The sequence below is a fragment of the Cryptomeria japonica genome, chromosome 5 (genome assembly GCF_030272615.1).
Source record: "Cryptomeria japonica chromosome 5, Sugi_1.0, whole genome shotgun sequence".
Lineage (NCBI taxonomy): Eukaryota > Viridiplantae > Streptophyta > Pinopsida > Cupressales > Cupressaceae > Cryptomeria > Cryptomeria japonica.
In genome coordinates, this window is record NC_081409.1 from 247,813,069 (window position 1) to 247,825,364 (window position 12,296).

General features: G+C 35.0%; 1 pseudogene; it reads left to right on the forward strand.

Moving 5' to 3' along the window:
* The first annotated feature begins 262 nt into the window (after positions 1-262).
* LOC131051411 (UDP-glycosyltransferase 74E1-like) lies at positions 263-11,035 on the forward strand (annotated as a pseudogene).
* The last annotated feature ends 1,261 nt before the right edge of the window (positions 11,036-12,296 follow it).

The following is a 12,296-nucleotide window of genomic DNA, read 5'->3' on the forward strand; positions in this document are numbered from 1 at the left end:
ACACCTGTACGTCTTGAGAGCATCAGCAGTCATTTCCGTTGACCAAAGAACAGAAACAAACCATCGATCAAGCCGCTGACAGTGAGAAGATGGGACGACATGACGGAGGTTTCGACCCTGAGACCTCCAATCGGAAGTGTGCAGCCTACAACCGCTGCGATACAATGACAACCCCGCATGGTGCAGGATTCTGTTGCAATATAATTATAAATACAATGCAGTGGTGTCATTATGAAATAGTGAAGCCTGAGCTCTATTAAAAGATGGGGTCAATGGGTCACCAGAAACCTCATGTAGTGGTCTTCCCTTATCCAGCCCAGGGTCATATGAATCCATTAATGGAGTTTGCCAAGAGGCTTGTCTGCAGAAGCCTACATGTGACTTTCATCACCACAGAGAGAGTTAGAGAGCAAATGATACAAGCTCAGGAGGGGGCTCCAGCTCATGTGACCAGTGCCTTACAGGATATCAGAATTGGAACAATTTCAGATGGGCTTTCTCCTGATTGTGAGCAGACAAAAGACTTTGACATGATTTTTGATTTGTCGAGAAAGGTGGGAGGTCTTACATTTGAACAGGTGATAGAGAAGCTTAATTCTCAAGGTGATAGAGTCTCTTGTATTGTTTATGACTCTTCTCTGCAGTGGGTTCCTGATATTGCAAACAAGTTTAATGTTCCTTCAGCGTCCTTCTGGATGCAGTCATGTGCAGTCTATTCTATCTATTATCATTTTTATGCAGGATTGGGTAAGCTTATTTATCCAAATATTTACATATTATCTTCTTCTTCTTCTTCTCTGTTAAATATTTACAGCTTATTTTTTGTTTTGTTAGAATGCTCTTTGCAGCGTATAAAACCTAGTTTTTTTTTTCTTTTTATGATACTCTTTCCAGCTTATAATAAAGATTCTGTGTTTTCTTCAATTTTTGACAAATGTTTCTCCGTTTAGTGAAAGCAAAAGATGAAGCAGAGAATGAGAGAGATGTTATAGAAATACCAGGGCTTCCACAACTATGCCAATCAGACTTGCCATCTTCTTTACAGCCTTCAAATACATATCAATCAATTTTGCGATGGGTGCTGAACCAATTTAATACAGTTTCTCAGGCCACATGGATACTGGGAAACTCCTTCAATGAACTGGAAATGGCAGAGATACAATCCATGGATTCACTCATTCCAATAAGTGTCGGAAGTGGAGACACTCTAAGAGGTGGGGGGTGAATCAGAGTGTAATAATTTTAACAAGAACTTCTTTTATAAACTTGACAATTTTGATTCACAATAAGCACAGATGACTGAAAGTTGAAAAGACCGAACAAATGAGACTTAACACCTTGATGTAATACTTTTAACGAAGCATGAAATATACAATAGAACCAACTGAAAAACTCGATTCAAACTTTTCAGAAAATAAAATGTTATTGAATCTTTTACAAAAACATGAAACATCTAAACGAGTATTTCAAAGGTTGCATCACATAAATTCAACAAAACAGAGTATGAAATGAAAAGAGCTAAAGATATGACGTATCAGAGCATAAACCAGTAAGACAAAATGAGATAAGACAATGCACATAACACCATAGTTTTCATGAGTGGAAAACCCTCCTGGGGTAGAAAAACCACTCAGTAAGATCCCTTATATTATTTCAAAGAGCACCAACTCAGTTCACAAGATTTAGAAACCACAAGGCCTCAAGGAGCACCAACCCCTCTTTCTTATCCAATAAAAACATTTCAACTCGAGCTACAGCCACTGGTAATTTTATGCATGCACTTAAATTTTGCAGTCACAAAACCATTAGTGATTGGAGCGAGTATATTTTACCAATCTGTACAAATGATTCTCTCTAAAAGATTTTCGCAACAATATTCTTCAAGGCTTTGAATCATAGATATAAAATAATAACATTCTTTTAAAGGAATTAAACACTATCAGAGAGAAAAATTCAATCTCTGAACAAAATAATTTCAACCATTATAGCCTCATGTACTCTGCAACAAAACAGAGTAAGACTCTCAAACCCTCGACTATCTAAGATCTCTGATAGTCTTTTGTTATACACAGCACTTTCTTTTCTTTTTCAACAAATTATTTGTCTTTCCCCTTATTCACACTCCTCTGTCTCATTTCAGTATAAACTGTTCTGTATTTAAACCGTTCTCATCCCCAAAAAAAAACATCTTCAAGAATAACCCTCGTATAGGGTTACCAAAAACCTTACGGGAATTTGCAAACTGAAAACAAATAACCGATTAACTGTGCAACGGAAAGAGAAGCTGAGAGAAACTAAAGATGCTTGATTTCCCAATTTTGAAAAAATAAAAATAAAGCAAAGTCTGTTTCCTTATTTCCATTTTTCATAACTGAAAAACCTGATTCGAAATATCTGAATCTTTTTAAGCATATGAACAAGAATAATACCTGTGAAACGCAACCTCATTGATAACTGAAAACAAACTAACCAGAAATCCATTAAGCTCACTGTTAAGTCCACTTTTGCATTATTCTTTTCAACCGAACAAACTAACTCGAGCTCCTTAGCTACAGTGGCGGCTACATCTCTCATGGCGTCTAGGGTTTGAGACGGACTTCAAACTTTTAATCTGTCAGTCACAAAGAGTATTCCGAAGTATATGCTGTTAGTCCGTAGACAAATTAAACATAATATTAACCAAAGATGTCGTTCAATAAATGCCAAGTCAGTGTTATTCATTGTATCCGTGTCACCAGCCTGGCCTGAGAGAAAGGCATTTTAAACATATAACACGTCAACTAAATTCAATGTATCCGTGTCACTAGTCTGGCCCGTGAGAAAGGCTTTTTAAGTATATAACCACATACTTAATACACTTGCCTCAAAATATGAAACTTAAACAACACAACTTCCCCTTTTTTTTTTATTTTCTTGTCATCGAGGACAAAAGTATCAAAAGAGCAACAAACTCCCCCTTTGTCCTTGATGGCAAAAAAATTAAAAAAGAAAAAAAAACTCAAACCATCGTTGCCATGAAATATGTTGTCAACTGAAAGGACCAAAATCAATGTAAGGAATTTCACTGTCAACAAATACAACATATACAATCAACACTGAACCTTGTCATATGCAAACCTGTAAGGAAAACAACATCCTCTGAACCTGTAATATGCAATTCTGTAAAAAGAATGAATACTGTCAGAATAATGAACTCTCAATCTGATCTGTATCAAACAAGAATACCAAACTGTAATACCAAAATAAAAAATGCCAATGCCACTGTAATATCACTGTAATATCAACTGAAACCACTGTAATATCACTGTAATATCAACTGAAACCACTGTAATATCAACTGAAATACCAAAAATGCCAATGCCAATGAAATGCCAAGTCTGAAATGCCAAGTCTGAAATGCCAAAACAAAATACCAATGTCACTGTGAAAAGAATGAAATGCCAATATGAAATACCAATGTCACTGTTCACTATTGTCACTGTGAAAAGAATGAAATGCCAATATGAAATACCAATGTCACTGTTCACTGTTGTCACTGTGAAATGCCTATACCAATGTCACTGTTCACTGTTGTCACTGTGAAATGCCAAATACCAATTTCTCCCCCTTTTTTTTACTTTTTTTTTTTATTATTTAAAAAACACAAGGACAAAAGGAAAGTAAATCAACAGAGCAACACTCCCCCTCAAATTATGCATTAGGTGGAGACAAGAGCAGATGGAGAAAACACTCCCAATCTATCCCTTAACCGTTCAAAGACTTCTTTAGACAAAGCTTTTGTAAAAATATCCGCTACTTGTGCCTGAGAAGGTACATATAAAACTTGAAATTCATTAGCCAACACTTGTTCTCATAGAAATAGCAATTTAATAGCAACATGTTTAGTGCGAGAATGCATCACAGGATTCTTTGAAAGACTGATGGCACTAGTATTATCACAGAAGATGGAGATGGGTTTGTCAACTATAATACCCATATCAGCAAGTTGATGAGACATCCAGATTAATTGCGTACAACAAGTTGTTGCTGCAATATATTCAGATTCTACAGTTGATAAAGTGACACATTCTTGCTTTTTGTTGTGCCAGGCAACAAGACGATCTCCTAAGAAGAAAGCTGCACCACTGGTGCTTTTTCTATCATCTATACAACCAGCCCAGTCAGCATCCATAAAACCAACAAGAGTAAAATCATTATTTCATGAATACCACAAGACAAAGTCTAAAGTACCTTGAATATACTTGAATATCCTTTTTATAGCAATCAAATGAGATTGTTTGGGGGCAGATTGAAAACGTGAAACCAAACAAACTGCATGCATCAAATCAGGCCTAGATGCAGTTAAATATAGTAGGCTGCCAACCATTGATCTATACTCAGATTGATTTACCTCAGGTGAGTCATCTGACTTGGTCAATTTATAACCAGTCTCCATTGGAGTACTAACAGGTTTGCAATCTGTCATATTGAACTTTTTAAGCATCTCTTTAGCATATTTGGTTTGTGAGAGAAAAATGCCTTGTTCAAGCTGCATTACTTGAAGCCCAAGAAAGAAGGTTAATTCACCTAACATGGACATTTCAAATTCAGATTCCATGAGTTTTGAAAACTTTTTGGATACGGCATCATTATGATAGCCAAATATAATATCATCCACATAAACTTCAACAACCAAAGTATCATTACCTTCAATTTTGACATACAGGTTACTGTCAACACCACCTCTAGTATATCCATTTGTTGTAAGATGGGCATCTAACCTAGATTACCAAGCTCTTGGAGCTTGTTTAAGGCCATAAAGAGCCTTTTTCAACTTGTATACATAATCAAGTTTATCTGTAGAGATAAACCCTTCTGGTTGTTCCATATATACCTCTTCATCAAGATAACCATTAAGGAATATTGTTTTAACATCCATTTGATACACTTTAAAGTTTTTATAACATGAATATGCCAGAAATATTCGTATTGACTCTAGCCTAGCAACAGGTGCAAATGTTTCACCAAAATCTACACCTTCTTGCTGTGCATAGCCTTTACACACAAAGTGTGCTTTATTCCTAACAACTTTACCAGATTCATCAAGTTTATTTCTAAAAATCCATTTACCCCCTATAACATTTTTATCATCTGGTCTAGGCACAAGTTCCCAGGTTTTATTCTTTTTTATTTGACTGATTTCATCTTGCATAGCATGCAGCCAACAATCATCAACAAGAGCTTCAGAAATAGACTTAGGTTCAGAATCAGTTACCAGACAGTAATGCTCAGCCATTTGAGCTTGTTCACCAGTTTTTGCTCTTCTCCTAGTCAAGATTCCAGCATCCATTTCACCAATAATCTGACTTTGAGGATGTCTTTTAGTAATGATTCTAGAAGGTGTATGTAAAGGAATTTCAGTTTTAGGACTTGGTGGAGGACTCTTTTCATTTGAAATTTCTGCTTCAGCGGATTTAGGAACTTGTTCCAGTCTTATTGAAATATCCTCTTCAACATCCTGCATACCATCACTTAGAAGAAATTGCTCATCGAATCTTACATTAATAGTTTCAACAATCTTGTTCAATCTATTATTGAAACATCTATAAGCTTTGCTATGAGTAGAGTATCCAAGAAAGATACCCTCATCAGTCTTAGCATCAAAACTACCTAGATTTTCTTCATCTCTTTTTATATAACATTTGCAACCAAAAATTTTGAAGTATTTAATTGATGCAGCTTTACCATACCAAATTTCATAAGGAGTAAAAGTGGATTTTACCCTGATTTGCACACGATTCAAAATGTAAACTGCTGTGTGAACAGCTTCTTTCCAATATTTGTCAGGTAGATTTGCTTCATTCAGCATTGTGCGAGCCATCTCTTTAACTGTTCTATTTTTTCTTTCAACCACCCCATTCTGTTGAGGTGTTCGGGTAGCAGCATATTGTCTTTTAATGCCATGTTTCTCACAATAATCTATAAACTCTTGTGATGTAAACTCACCACCTTTGTCTGATCTTAAACATTTGAGCTTTAAATCAGTTTCACATTCAACCATTTTCCTGAAAATTTTAAATCTGACAAATGCTTCAGATTTATGTTTGAGAAAAGTAACCCATATCATTCTTGTATAATCATCCACAAAAAGCATGAAGTATTTTTCACCGTTGATGGATTGTGTCCTAGTTGGACCACATAAATCTGTGTGAACAAGTTGTAACGGTCTAGTAGAAGAGTGTTCTTTAGACTTAAAAGTTGTTTTTGTTTGTTTACCTTTAAGACACTCTCTGCACACAGTGTTTTCAGGTTTACTCAAGATAGGTAAGCCTCTAACATTCTGATTCTTGCTGATTCGAACCAGATTATCAAAGTTCACATCTCCCAAACGTTTGTGCCACAACCAATTTTCCTCAACTTGACCCATAAGACACATGCCTTCATTGATTTCATAGTTTGTGGAGTCAAGTAGGTTGTAAACATTGCCAATTGTTCTCAACCCAGTAGCTACAATTTTACCAGACTTAGTTTTTATAGTACAACCATGAGAAGTAAAGGACACATTATAACCACTATCACAAATCTGACTAACACTAAGTAGGCTGTGTTTCAATCCTTCAACAAAATACACATCACGTATTGGAGTATCATCATTCAGTAATAATGTACCCTTACCTCTGATGAAAGCTCCTGAATTATCACCAAATCTTACAAAACCTCCATCAAAGTCTTCAAAATGAATAAATTTATTTTTGTCTCCTATCATATGATGTGAACAACCACTGTCCAACACCCACAGTGACTTCTTACTTGAAAAGAATGCAGATTGCACTATCATAGACTGTTCAATACTAGGGACAAACTTTGGTTTCCATACCTTATGAATATTTGCCTTTGATTTGCATTGAGAAGAAGTATGTCCAAAGGTGTTACACTTAATGCACTTCACGGTGTTTGGAAAGCCATAGGTTTGATTGTATCCAATCATAGAAGTTGTATGTTGTAAAAATCTGCAAGTGTTAACCTTATGGCCAAACTTGTTGCAGTAAAAACAGTAACCATGAAAGAATCCAAACCTAAAAGGTGTCATTCTGTTATAAGCCTGAAATTGGTTTCTATTTGTAGGTTTAGTAATCTGTTTTGCTGATTTAACACTCTCAAAGCCTACACCTGTCATATTCTTGCATAGTTTTTGTTTGTTTAAAATTTCATTTAAATGCAAGGTACTTTCATACTGCTCAATCTGCTTATGCAAAGAATTAGTTTGTTGTTCCAAAGTATTAACTTTCAACTCACTATCAGCAAGTAAAACTTTTAAATCTTCCACTGTTTGCTTTGAATCTTTCAATTCAATTTGCAAAATTTGAATTTCATTTTCATGAGAAACTACAAGCTTCTTTAGTCTTTTGATTTCCTTAAGAGCACAAAGCAATTCTCCTTCAAGATCAATTTCACCTTGTTCTAAGTCATCAGATTTATCTTCTGATATGTTCATTATATCTTTCTTTGAGGAAGTTTCTATTTCAGCCATAAACAAAGTTTCATCACCTTCACAAGGTGAGTCATCTGAATCATTTTCAGAATCTTCTTTTATAAAAAGACTCTTCTTTTTCTGAAATGGATTGAATTTCTTTTTAGGGTTCCATTTTTTATTTCTAAAAACTTTTTCTAATTTTTCTTCTTCACTGTTTTGATCACTCAAGGGACATTTAGCAGCAAAGTGTCCGGCTTTACCGCAATTAAAGCATTTGAAGGGTAGTTTTCCCTTATATTTCTTTTTTAACTTTCTTACTAGCAGGGCTTCTATAGCATCTGAAAGTTCAGACTCACTATCTGGTTCCTCTTTCTTTTCTACCTTAAAAGCAGTTTCTTTAGAATTAGATGAATTACTACCAATTCTCATTTCATAAGCTGTAAGTATGCTTTGAACGCTGTCAAGAGACATAGTAGAAAAACTTTTCTTTTCTTCTAAAGTGGACACCTTAGTTTCATACTTAGGAAGTAATGTTCTAATAACTTTTCTGACAACATCTTTTTCATCAACATTTTCACCAAGACCCCTTCTTGAATTCACAACTTCATCAATTCTAAGAAAATAATTTGCAATAGTCTCATCTTCTTTCATTCTCAATGACTCAAACTGATTCTTGAGTGTGAGAATTTTAGATTCCTTGACCTTTGCATCACCTTGATAAATGGTTTCTAGCTTACTCCATATTTCATTAGCAGATGCACAATGCATAACTTTAACAAACACATCCTTGGTGAGACCACATAACAGAGCATGCTTAGCTCTAGCATTTAACTCATATTGAGTTTTAGCATCAGGATCTGAAGGAATAGAAGTAGAAACAACATATTTTGTAGTAACAATGTTCCACATATTTACATCAACTGAGATCAAGTATGTTTCCATTCTGATCTTCCAGAACACATAATCTGTGCCATCAAAAAGAGGAGCTCTTGATAAAGATGCACCTTCTTGAGAATGAGCCATAAAAAAAACTTCCAAATGACCAGGAACAATCCCTAGGACAGACCTATATGAGGGACCCTATGCTCTGATACCACTTGTTGGAAGTGGAGACACTCTGAGAGGGGGGGGGGGTGTGAATCAGAGTGTAATAATTTTAACAAGAACTTCTTTTATAAACTTGACAATTTTCATTCACAATAAGCACAGATGACTGAAAGTTGAAAAGACTGAACAAATGAGACTTAACACCTTGATGTAATACTTTTAACGAAGCATAAAATATACAATAGAACCAACTGAAAAACTTGATTCAAACTTTTCAGAAAATAAAATGTTATTGAAACTTTTACAATAACATGAAACATCTAAATGAATATTTCAAAGGTTGCATCACATAAATTCAACAAAACAGAGTATGAAATGAAAAGAGCTAAAGATATGACGTATCAGAGCATAAACCAGTAAGACAAAATGAGACAAGACAATGCACATAACACCATAGTTTTCATGAGTGGAAAACCCTCCTGGGGTAGAAAAACCACTCGGTAAGATCCCTTATATTATTTCAAAGAGCACCAACTCAGTTCACAAGATTTAGAAACCACAAGGCCTCAAGGAGCACCAACCCCTCTTTCTTATCCAATAAAAACATTTCAACTCGAGCTACAACCACTGGTAATTTTATGCATGCACTTAAATTTTGCAGTCACAAAACCATCAGTGATTGGAGCGAGTATATTTTACCAATCTGTACAAATGATTCTCTCTAAAAGATTTTTGCAACAATATTCTTCAAGGCTTTGAATCATAGATATAAAATAATAACATTCTTTTAAAGGAATTAAACACTATCAGAGAGAAAAATTCAATCTCTGAACAAAATAATTTCAACCATTATAGCCTCATGTACTCTGCAACAAAACAGAGTAAGACTCTCAAACCCTCGACTATCTAAGATCTCTGATAGTCTTTTGTTATACACAGCACTTTCTTTTCTTTTTCAACAAATTATTTGTCTTTCCCCTTATTCACACTCCTCTGTCTCATTTCAGTATAAACTGTTCTGTATTTAAACCGTTTTCATCCCCAAAAAAAAACATCTTCAAGAATAACCCTCGTATAGGGTTACCAAAAACCTTACGGGAATTTGCAAACTGAAAACAAATAACCGATTAACTATGCAACGGAAAGAGAAGCTGAGAGAAACTAAAGATGCTTGATTTCCCAATTTTGAAAAACTAAAAATAAAGCAAAGTCTGTTTCCTTATTTCCATTTTTCATAACTGAAAAACCTGATTCGAAATATCTGAATCTTTTTAAGCATATGAACAAGAATAATACCTGTGAAACGCAACCTCATTGATAACTGAAAACAAACTAACCAGAAATCCATTAAGCTCACTGTTAAGTCGACTTTTGCATTATTCTTTTCAACCGAACAAACTAACTTGAGCTCCTTAGCTACAGCGGCGGCTACATCTCTCATGGCGTCTAGGGTTTGAGACGGACTTCAAACTTTTAATCTATCGGTCACAAAGAGTATTCCGAAGTATATGCTGTTAGTCCGTAGACAAATTAAACATAATATTAACCAAAGATGCCGTTCAATAAATGCCAAGTCAATGTTATTCACTGTATCCGTGTCACAAGCCTGGCCTGAGAGAAAGGCGTTTTAAACATATAACACATTAGCTAAATTCAATGTATCCGTGTCACTAGTCTGGCCCGTGAGAAAGGCTTTTTAAGTATATAACCACATGCTTAATACACTTGCCTCAAAATATGAAACTTAAACAACACAACTTCCCCTTTTTTTTTTATTTTCTTGTCATCGAGGACAAAAGTATCAAAAGAGCAACAATAAGAACAGTAGGCCCCCTTCTTCCCTCGGCTTTCCTAGATGGAAACAATCCACAAGACCAAGACGTGGGCACACATCTTTGGAAAGCAGAAAATTGTATAGACTGGCTCAATACAAAGGAAGCCTCAACTGTTGCATATGTTTCCTTTGGCAGTATAGCTTTGCTTTCCAAAGAGCAGATCACAGAAATAGCCCTTGGGCTGAAGGCCAGTCAGCATTTCTTTTTGTGGGTGATTCGTCCTGCTCATGACAAAGAAGAAAGTAACAACATAGATGGTTTTCTAAAAGGTTTCCTTGAGGAAACTGCAGATCAAGGGTTAGTTGTTTCATGGTGTCCACAGATGGCAGTGCTTAATCATCCTTCTGTGGGTATGTTTGTTACACACTGTGGATGGAATTCTACATTGGAGAGCCTCAGCTCAGGGTTACCTGTCCTAAGTATTGCTCAGTAGACTGATCAAACAACTAATTCTAAGTATATTGAAGATGTGTGGAAGACTGGTATAAGATTGAATAAATCAAGAGATGGGCTAGTTGGGAGGGATGAGGTGGAGAAATCCGTTAAGACAATTATGGAAAGTGAAGAAGGTGCTGAATTGAGGAAGAATGCTTTGCACTGGAAGACATTGGCAAAGAAAGCAATGGTGAAAGCAGGGTCTTCTGATAAGAATATTGATTGTTTTGTTCATGAAATCATTGCTAGAACAACATTCGCTTGACAAATATCTTATCGTTTTTGTTACGAAATAATCCCAACTAGCATATTTATTTCTCCTACCGTAGACTTCTCTTTCCCACCCACTGATGTCTTCTCTCACTGTCCTTCCATTCAGTCTTTGCTTACTGTGCCTTATTCATTACTCCAAACAGGACAGTCTTTCAATTAAAAATATTGATTGTAATGTATTCTCGATCTGCATACAATGAGCAAGAAAGTTAGGAATTAAATCAAACTTTTTTATTTTTGTATTTCCCTCTGTGGTAAAAACACGTAGAAGTATCTAGAAACATATCATAACATCAAGCAAAAAGAAAAGTAGAAAGGGGGCAGTTTTAGAACAGGCAGACAAAAGAAAAACAGAGCTATGTGGGTGTAGCAACAGCAAATGCACTTCAAGAACTGGGGACACTATTAAGAACAGGGGTTGTGTATCTGCAGCATTGTCTGAGCACAACAGAAGTGAAACAGTCCCAGGTAAAATATAAATATACAAATCACTTTAAGTTTATTAGTGTGCTTCATTTTTGCTTTTATCTATTCTTCATTTCCGCTGCCTCATTCCAGCAGTTTGGAACTAAACTTCCTTGTAACAGAGAATTCCAAAGTAATGGATTTATAATGGTTTTTCAGGTGGATAAATTATATATTTTGTGGTTGTGATTGTCGCAGCCTACCCGTTCATTGAAATTAACTAGTAATACTAAGTATTGACCAAACGGATAAGTAGAGGCATCTACAATGAATGAGACAATTCACTATTTTATATCCAATTGTTTTACACATCACATTAAAGCGGCTTGGTCGTATATCATAATTATTCCTTCGTGAGGACTTCTACATAATGACAAAATCCTTAATCCAACGTAAATAATGGAATGCAAATTTGAGGTGAATACTTATGTACGAGCATCCTATACCTAATTAGATTTTTTATCAATTAAAAATATGTTAGCTTAATGATTATCTATTTTCTAGATATTTTTAATATTAGATGGTGGTTTTCTAACAAAGTTTGGTAACTTAAAGTCATTGTATTTTATTATAATTGTATCTATTTTTTAAAAAATTTCATATTTGTTATTTTATGTTAATTTTTTTGTAACTTGAATAATACTATGAGTACTAGTTTGAAAGATATGATTTATAGAACATTCATGGCATTCCTATCAAATTTCATGAAGATCTAATAATCACATACGTATTTATCATTTTGAGAACATCAAATTATGCATCATATAATAGAAATTTCATTTGATCTT